Source organism: Myotis daubentonii, chromosome 13 (assembly GCF_963259705.1).
Source record: "Myotis daubentonii chromosome 13, mMyoDau2.1, whole genome shotgun sequence".
NCBI lineage: Eukaryota > Metazoa > Chordata > Mammalia > Chiroptera > Vespertilionidae > Myotis > Myotis daubentonii.
The window spans coordinates 45,976,609-45,986,261 of NC_081852.1; positions in this window are offsets into that span (position 1 = coordinate 45,976,609).

Sequence of the window (9,653 nt, forward strand, 5' to 3'; positions counted from 1 at the left end):
ACCAGCTACTTACTGTTCATTGAGTCCTACTGTGTGGTGACAGGCTTAATGAAGTAAAAGTCCATTTTCACTTTCCATCTTCACTACCACTCCTGTGAGACCAGACATATTGTGTCCATTCTTAGCAAAGTTAAGAAAGTTGCCTACAGCTACACAACTAGGAGGTGGTGGAGGCAGAATGCAAGCCGAGCTGTGTGACTGCACCCACTGTGCTATGCTTCTTCGTCACCTGCCAGCTGCTAGCCAAACCTGAAGTCATTTTCTTAGTCCCTTTGACATTCCAGGCCAGCAAAACTGATACGCCCACAAGTGTACATGGACCTTTTTACTGAAAAGCCACTGAGGGGTTTCCAAGTTTGAGGGTTTTATACCTGAAGTAGCATAAGCAAAGATTTCCATTCTTTAATTTTGTTGTTGTTAATCCTCATCTGAGGATATTCTTTTCCATTGCTTTTCAGAGAGAGTAGAAGGGAAGGAGAGAGAAACATCGATATGAGAGACATATTGACTGGTTGCCTCCCACCGGTGCCCTGACTGGGGCAGGGAGTGAACCCGCAAACCAGGTACGTGCCCTTGACTGGGATCGAACTCGAGACACTTCAGTGTGCGGGCTGGCGCTCTAACCACTGGAGAACACTGGCCAGGGCAAGATTCCTATTCCTGATTAAATAGAAAACCAGTTTCAATTCCATCCTGTTTTGTCAGCACCTCCCACCAAGCCTACTGGAGCCCTGGGTCAGTTCTTGAAATCTCTGCAGTTTCAATGTTGGCTTTTGGTAATCACCTAAAAAAGAGGCCTTGCACTTTTATTGGAAAGTCTACGTAATATAAACCCACTTGGGGAGTGAGGTGCAGGAATCTGTAAAACAAAACCATTAAGAACATTTATGATAGAATTATTTGGTGCAGTTAACACCAAACCATCTCAGAGAGAAGACTGACCAGGGCACCAGTGGACCAGTTAGGAAGGAATGCTTTCCTGCCATGGTTCCTAATTCCACACCAGCTTCTCAAAGCCAAAAACTAGCTTTAGGCTAACTTCACATGCTCCCTAGGGGCAAATCCAAGCCAGGTACATTTTCCAAACCGCTCCGCTTACCCAGACTTTCCATGGGAGTCAGCATTTGGGCAGAGGAGGCACTTTTCTCACTGGAAAGCAATCTCCCCGTTCTTGGGCCTCCCCTCTTCCTCTTGTGCTCAGACTCCAGGAACCTTCCATGGGAGCCCACATCTGTGTCCTTGGCCTCCCTCCCCTGCCTTCTTTCCCTGGCCTGGCCTCATCTGCTTCAGAGCCCCCACCCTGCCCATTATTAAGAAAGTCCAAAAAAAAAAAAAAAAAAAGAAAGAAAGTCCAGCCCTAGCTGGTTTGGCCTGCTCCAACCATTGAGCCAAATGAAGGGTCCCAGGTTCGATTCCAGTCAAGAGCTCATACTTTGGTTGCGGGCTTGAACCCTGCCCCAGGTCTGGGCAAGTGCAAGAGGCAACCAATCCATGTCTCTCTCTTACATTGATGTTTCTCTCTCTCTGTGTGTCTCTCCCCCTTCCCTTCCACTGTCTAAAAATCAATGGAAAAAAATCCTCAGGTGAGGATTAACAACAACAACAAAAGTCCACCAACCTCTCTCTCTCCCAACCCAAAGTCTACGGGGAAAACTGGCTTGGTTCTGGAGCCCTGGTTTAGCCTGGCCATAGGAAGTGTGTGTGTGGGGGGGGGGGGGGGGGCGGGGGGGGGCGGGGATGGGCATGTATCCTGCTATCTTCCCCGTCACTGGGACTAATGAGACCGGCATTTTAGGGGGAGTTTAATCCCCAAGATTAGTCCCTACTGGTTAGGGCCAGCTTCAGCTCGGGCCCTATGGGCTCATGTGGGTCAGACTAGCCTAGTCCCGCGGGGTTCGGTGCCCAACGGGTTAAAGCCAAGCCCCCATTTCCTCCCAGTCAAGCTTGTCAATCTCAAGCCAGCCCCGCCCCTGGAGCCTGTCAGTCATCGGTAAAAGCCACACCTCTAGTACATAGCCAATCAGGAGCAGAGTCCCGCCCCTGCTGTGGCGCCCGTCAGTCAAAGTTAGACTTGACTCCACCTTTTTCCCGTTTCCCGGGCAACGGCTTCAGCGTCGCAGGCCTCAAGTACAATTCATCTTCTCTACCTGAGCCTGGAACCTACGTCTCAGGTCAACTTCCCAGGTGACCTCGGTCCTGCACCGACAATCCGAAAGTCCCCTTTCTTCTTGCCAGAAGCGCGCCCGCCCCTTGATTTCCCTCCCGTAATCTTCGAGGTTTTCAAGGAACCTCGCGAGGCCTCTTCTGGGTCCCAAGCCCCGACTTGTTCCGCGGCCTCCGGGACTATTGGCCCCGTCTTTTGCGTCGTCCATCCCGCCTCCTTCTCTTCGCCCTGGCGTCCCGTGCTCAGGAAACGTTCACTGAACTCTGTTAAGAGAGGGCCTCCGTGCCCGGCGCTGGGTAGAAATGACCTGCTGGGTGAACGGATACCCTTCCCTTCTGCAGGTACACAGCCTGTACCCACTAGTCCTTCAGGGCGCCTCTCCCTCCCTCTCCCCTCTATGTCAATCTCCCCACACGTTGCAGTGACCTCGGGTCCTCACGTGGGGGCAACCTTTTGCTAGAAATCGTGGCGGGATCTTTATCTAGTTGGATCATTTCCCCAAAGGGAGCTCCCTTCTCTCTTCCTATGTGCATAATGTCTTTTTACTCGCAGGCAGCCCCAGCACGGGCTGCCAGAGGGATAATGGCACCCTCAGCTCTGGCCACAGCCTCTTTCAGCTTCCTTTTTTTCAGTCTTCTCCGACAGGGGAGGTTTTGCAACTGAATTAACGACAAGGAGAGTTGTGGGAGGAACCCTGCGTAACTTGGGCTACACACACAACCCCTTCCTCCCCCCTACTTCATACATCCGGTAGGAAAATCACCCAAACAACAAGCTTCAGAGTGAAATGTTTGATTATGGAGCAAGAGTTTGCTATGTTAATCTATTAAGTAACCAATACCACATATGTTATTATTTTTTTAATGATTACTGGAAAAAGATTTTATTTTTATTTCTTTTAAAGTTGGAATTTTTTTTACTGATTTTTTTTTTTTTTTTTTTTTAAGGGGAAATCGTTTATTGATTTTATTTTATTTTTTTTTTTTTTTATTGCTTAAAGTATTACAAAGGGTATTACATATGTATCCATTTTATCCCCCCGCCCTAGACAGTCCCCTAGCCTCCCCTATCACCCAGTGTCTTATGTCCATTGGTTATGCTTATATGCATGCATACAAGTCCTTTAGTTGATCTCTTACCCCCCTACCTCCTGCCCCCCAACCCTCCCCGGCCTTCCCGCTGCAGCTCGACAATCTGTCTGAGGCAGCTCTGCCTCTGTATCTATTATTGTTCAAAAGTTTATAATGGTCTCTATTGTCCACGAATGAGTGAGATCATGTGGTATTTTTCCTTTATTGACTGGCTTATTTCACTTAGCATAATGCTCTCCAGTTCCATCCATGACGTTGCAAATGGTAAGAGTTCCTTCCTTTTTACAGCAGCATAGTATTCCATCGTGTAGATGTACCACAGTTTTCTAATCCATTCATCTACTGATGGGCACTTAGGCTGTTTCCAGATCTTAGCTATGGTGAATTGTGCTGCTATGAACATAGGGGTGCATATATCCTTTCTGATTGGTGTTTCTGGTTTCTTGGGATATATTCCTAGAAGTGGGATCACAGGGTCAAATGGGAGTTCCATTTTCAGTTTTTTAAGGAAACTCCATACTGTCTTCCATAGTGGCTGCACCAGTCTGCATTCCCACCAGCAGTGCACAAGTGTTCCTTTTTCTCCACATCCTCTCCAGCACTTGTCGTTTGTTGATTTGTTGATGATAGCCAGTCTGACAGGTGTGAGATGGTACCTCATTGCTGTTTTGATTTGCATCTCTCGGATGATTAGTGACTTTGAGCATGTTTTCATATGTCTCTTGGCTTTCTGGATGTCCTCTTTTGAAAGGTGTCTATTTAGGTCCTTTGCCCATTTTTTGATTGGATTGTTTATCTTTCTTTTGTTAAGTTGTATGAGTTCCCTATAAATTTTGGAGATTAGGCCCTTATCAGATATGTCATTGGCAAATATGTTTTCCCACACAGTGGGTTTTCTCGTTGTTTTGTTGATGGTTTCTTTTGCTGTGCAGAAGCTTTTTATTTTGATGTAGTCCCATTTGTTCATTTTTTCTTTAGTTTCAAGTGCCCTAGGAGCTGTATCAGTGAAGAAATTGCTTCGGCATATGTCTGAGATTTTCTTGCCTTTGGATTCTTCTAGAATTTTTATGGTATCCTGTCGTACATTTAAGTCCTTTATCCATTTTGAGTTTATTTTTGTGTATGGTGTAAGTTGGTGGTATAGTTTCATTTTCTTGCATATATCTGTCCAATTTTCCCAACACCATTTATTGAAGAGACTATCTTGGCTCCATTGTATGTTCTTGCCTCCTTTGTCAAATATTAATTGAGCATATTGGTTCGGGCCGATTTCTGGGCTCTCTATTCTATTCCATTGATCTATATGCCTATTCTTGTGCCAGTACCAGGCAGTTTTGAGAACAGTGGCTTTGTAATACAACTTGATATCTGGTATTGAGATCCCACCTACTTTGTTCTTTTTCAGGATTGCTGCAGCTATTCGGGGTCTTTTTTTATTCCAGATGAATTTTTGGAAAGTTCGTTCTAGATCTCTGAAGTATGCTGTTGGTACTTTAATGGGAAGTGCGTTGAATTTATAGATTGTTTTGGGTAGTATGGACATTTTGATGATGTTGATTCTACCAATCCATGAACACGGTATGTTCTTCCATCTGTTTATGTCTTCCTCTATGTCTTTTTTCAACGTCCTGTAGTTTTCTGAGTAGAGGTCTTTTACCTCTTTAGTTAAGTTTATTCCTAGGTAGCTTAGTTTTTTCGGTGCAATGGTAAACGGGATTGTTTTTATAATCTCTCTTTCTGAAAGTTCACTATTGGTGTATAGAAATGCCTCAGATTTCTTGGGGTTAATTTTGTATCCTGCTACATTGCCAAATTCATGTATTAAGTCTAGTAGCTTTTTGATGGAATCTCTAGGGTTTTGTATGTATAATATCATGTCGTCTGCAAATAAGGACAGTTTTACTTCCTCTTTTCCAATTTGGATGCCTTTTATTTCTTCTTCTTGCCGAATTGCAATGGCTAACACTTCCAGTACTATGTTGAACAGGAGTGGTGAGAGGGGGCATCCCTGTCTTGTTCCTGTTCTTAGGGGAAATGGTGTTAGTTTTTGTCCGTTGAGTATGATGTTGGCTGTGGGCCTGTCATATATGGCTTTTATTATGTTGAGGTATGATCCTTCTACTCCCACCTTGCTGAGAGTTTTTATCAAAAATGGGTGTTGAATTTTGTCAAATGCTTTTTCTGCATCAATTGATATGACCATGTGGTTTTTTTCTTTCAATTTGTTTATGTGATGTATCACGTTTATTGATTTGCGGATATTGTACCATCCTTGCATCCCTGGGATAAATCCTACTTGGTCGTGGTGTATGATCTTTCTGATGTACTGCTGGATCCGATTTGCTAAGATTTTGTTGAGGATTTTGGCATCTATGTTCATGAGGGATATTGGCCTGTAATTCTCTTTCATTGTGTTGTCTTTACCTGGTTTTGGTATTAGGGTGATGCTGGCTTCATAGAATGAGCTTGGAAGTGTTCCTTCCTCTTGAATTTTTTGTAGTAGTCTGAGGAGGATAGGTTTTAGTTCTTCCTTGAATGTTTGGTAAAACTCCCCTGTGAAGCCGTCTGGTCCTGGGCTTTTGTTTGATGGAAGCTTTTTGATGACTGCTTCAATTTCTTCCATAGTTATTGGCCTGTTGAGATTTTTAGATTCTTCCTGATTGAGTTTTGGAATGCTGTATTTTTCTAGGAATTTGTCCATTTCCTCCAGGTTGTCTAGTTTGTTGGAGTAAAGCTGTCCATAGTATTTTTTAACAATCATTTGTATTTCTGTGGGGTCTGTTGTTATTTCGCCTCTATCGTTTCTGATTTTATTTATTTGGGTCCTCTCTCTCTGCTTCTTGGTGAGTCTGGCTAGAGGTTTATCAATCTTGTTTATCCTTTCAAAGAACCAGCTCTTGGTTTCATTGATTTTCTGTATTGTTTTTTTGGTCTCTATGTCATTTATTTCTGCTCTAATCTTTATTATCTCCTTCCTTCTGCTCACTCTGGGGTTTTCTTGTTGCTCTCTTTCTAATTCTTTGAGTTGTAGAGTTAGATGATTTACTACCATTTTTTCTTGTTTTTTGAGATAGGCCTGTAGAGCTATAAACTTCCCTCTCAGGACTGCTTTCAATGTGTCCCATAGGTTTTGGATTGTTGTGTTTTCATTGTCATTAGTTTCCAGGATGTTTTTAATTTCTTCTTTGATCTCATTGGTAACCCAATCAATATTTAATAGTATGCTATTCAGCTTCCAGGTGTTTGAGTATTTTGGGTTGTTTTTATTGTAGTTTATTTCTAATATTATGCCATCATGGTCTGCGAAGACGCTTTTTATGATTTCAATCTTCTTGAATTTGGGGATACTTTGCTTGTGACCCAATATGTGGTCTATTTTTGAATATGTCCCATGAGCACCTGAGAAGAACGTATATTCTCTGGCTTTGGGGTGAAGTGTTCTGAAGATGTCTATTAAGTCCATCTGATCTAGTGAGTCATTTAGGATTGCTGTATCTTTGCTGATTGTTTGTCTATAGGACTTATCCAGTGCTGTCAATGGTGTATTAAAGTCCCCTACTATGATTGTATTGTTGTCGATCTCTCCTTTGATATTTTCCAGGAGTTTTTTTATGAATTTGGGTGCTCCTACATTGGGTGCATATATGTTTACCAGGGTTATATCTTCTTGTTGTATTGATCCCTTTAGTATTATGAAGTGGCCTTCCTTATCTCTTGTTAAGGCCTTCACTTTGAGGTCTATTTTGTCCGATATAAGTATTGCTACCCCAGCTTTCTTTTCCTTTCCATTTGCCTGAAAGATATTTTTCCATCCTTTCACTTTCAGTCTGTGTGAGTCCCTTCTAATGAGGTGGGTTTCTTGTAGACAGCAGATGTATGGGTCATGTTTTTTTATCCATTCAGCCACTCGATGTCTTTTGGTTGGAGCATTTAGTCCGTTTACGTTTAAAGTTATTATTGAAAGGTACTTGTTTGTAGCCATTTCTTTTTGTGTGTGTGTGTGGCTGTTTTCTTTCTGAGCTTTTTATTTCTTCTTTTTATACCAGTCCCTTTAGCATTCCTTGCATTGCTGGCTTGGTGGTGACAAACTCCCTTAGTCTTTTTTTGTCTGTGAAGCTTCTTATTTCCCCTTCAAGTTTGAATGATAGCCTTGCTGGATAGAGTATTCTTGGATTCAGTCCTTTGCTTTGCATCACTTTGTAAATTTCAGTCCATTCTTTTCTGGCCTGATGTGTTTCTGTTGAGAAGTCATTTGACAATCTAATGGGAGATCCCTTGTATGTAACTTTCCGTCTCTCTCTTGCAGCCTGTAAGATTCTCTCTTTGTCCTGAACATTTGCCATGGTGATTATGATGTGTCTTGGTGTGGGTCTTTTCGGGTTCACCTTGTTTGGGACTCTCTGGGCTTGTGTGACTTTTTTCTTCCCCACCTCAGGAAAGTTTTCTGATATTATTTCTTCGAGTAGGTTTTCTAATCCTTGTTCATCTTTCTGTTGTTCTGGTACTCCTATTATTCGTATGTTGTTTCGTTTCATGTTGTCCCAAAGCTCCCTTAGGCTCTCCTCCTGTCTTTTAATTTTTTTCTCCAATTGCAGTACATTTTGGGTGTGTTTTGCTTCCTTGTCTTCTAATTCACTTATTCGGTCCTCCGCTTCTCCTAGTCTACTGTTGATACTTTCAATGGAGTTTTTCATTGCAGCTATATCACTCTTCATTTCTTCTTGGGTCTTACTTAGGTTGTTGATTTTTTCATCTGTTTCTTCTAGCTTCTTCCATATGTTATCGATTTTTTCATCTGTTTCTTCTAGCTTCTTCCATATGTTATCGATTTTTTCATCTGTTTCTTCTTGCTTCTTGCAGAGGTTGTCGATTTTTTCCTCCATCCGGTTTATGCACTCTAGGATCCTTATTCTGAATTCTTTATCTGTCATGTTGCATGCCTCTGTATTACTTAGCTGCTTTTCTGGAGAGTCCCCCTTCTCTTTCCTTTGGGGGTTTCTTTGTCTACCCATGTTTGATCTCACTGACATATCTAGACGTTGAGTTGTTCAGTGGTTGCTCCCTTGGTGGCAGTGACTCCTTGGTCTGTGGTTGCTCTTCGGGCGGTTGTGGTAGCAGCTGCTCTTCAGTTGGCAGCAGCTCCTCTGGTGGGTGCTGTTCACAGCTGTGGTGGCTCTTCCGGCTGGTGGGGCGAGGTTTCACGTACAGCTGCTGTTCCTCAGCAGAGGATGAGGTGCTCAGGAGGTTGCTGTTGCTTGGATCTGCTGCGTTGATTTAAAGGCACAAAATACAACACAACAAGGCACCACGTACCAGGCACTATACACAAATATATTCACGATATTAATAACCCCAATTAAAGGTGACCACCTGAATTAAGAGAATTAGGGGATAAGGAAGAAGGAAGAGGAAAAGATAAAAGAGAAAAAGGAAAAGAAAAGTAGGGACCAAAAAAAGGGAGTGCAAAAATGAAATTGGGAAAAAGGAGGGGGGAAAATAAAAGCGAGAAAAGAAAAGAAAAAAAAAAAAAAGAGCGAAAAGAGAGAATGAAGTGGAAGAGGGAAGAGACTTTTTATATGAGGAGAATACTCCTATAGAACAGCCATTAATCCCAACAAATTCCAGCAACAGCTCCCTGGATATGAATGCAAACTAGAAACAACCAATAATATAATGATGAAAATAGAATGGTGAACACTAATCCCAAAATAAAATAAAGAAAAAATAAAATGGCACTTTAAAAAATGGTAAAATGGTAGCAGTAATAATACTGGTTAAAAATAAGAAGGTAGTAATTAAAAGGGTAAAATCAGGTGATGGAAAAAGAAGAAAAGAAAGAAAAGAAAAAAAGAAAAAAAAAAGAAAAAAAAAAGAACAGAAAAAAAAAGAATGAAAAAAAAATTGGTTTCTTAGTTAAAAAGTGAAAAAAGAAAAAAAATTGCAGTAGTGAAGGTCCTTCGTTTCTTCTATTCTTCAGTGTGGCTCGCCTTAGACCTTCCAGGTATTCAGGAGAGTGTTGAGTTTCCCTGCGATATACTGTTCCTCTGTGTTGTAAACCACAGTCCTTATTTTAAAGCATGCCGCATTTATTTCCCAGACTGCCTTATTTTGTGTTTAGCAAAGAGTCAGTTTGTGGGTCAGCCTCTGGGTGGCAGTGTTCTGGGGTTGGCCTCTGAGGCTATAGGGCCTCTCTGTCCAGTGGAAGTTCACTGCCCAGAGCTGACTGCGTAATAGTTAGTTACCGGCGCTATGTTGTTGCTGGGATTGAAAATCCCCCTATAGGCCAGACCCTGTTAACTCCCAGGGACTGATCAGGTTATCTTAATCCTTGATCTCGTACAGGGTGGAATCTGGGTGTGGCTGTGCTCCTTGCCTGGGGGCTGGGGGGAGGAGACTCC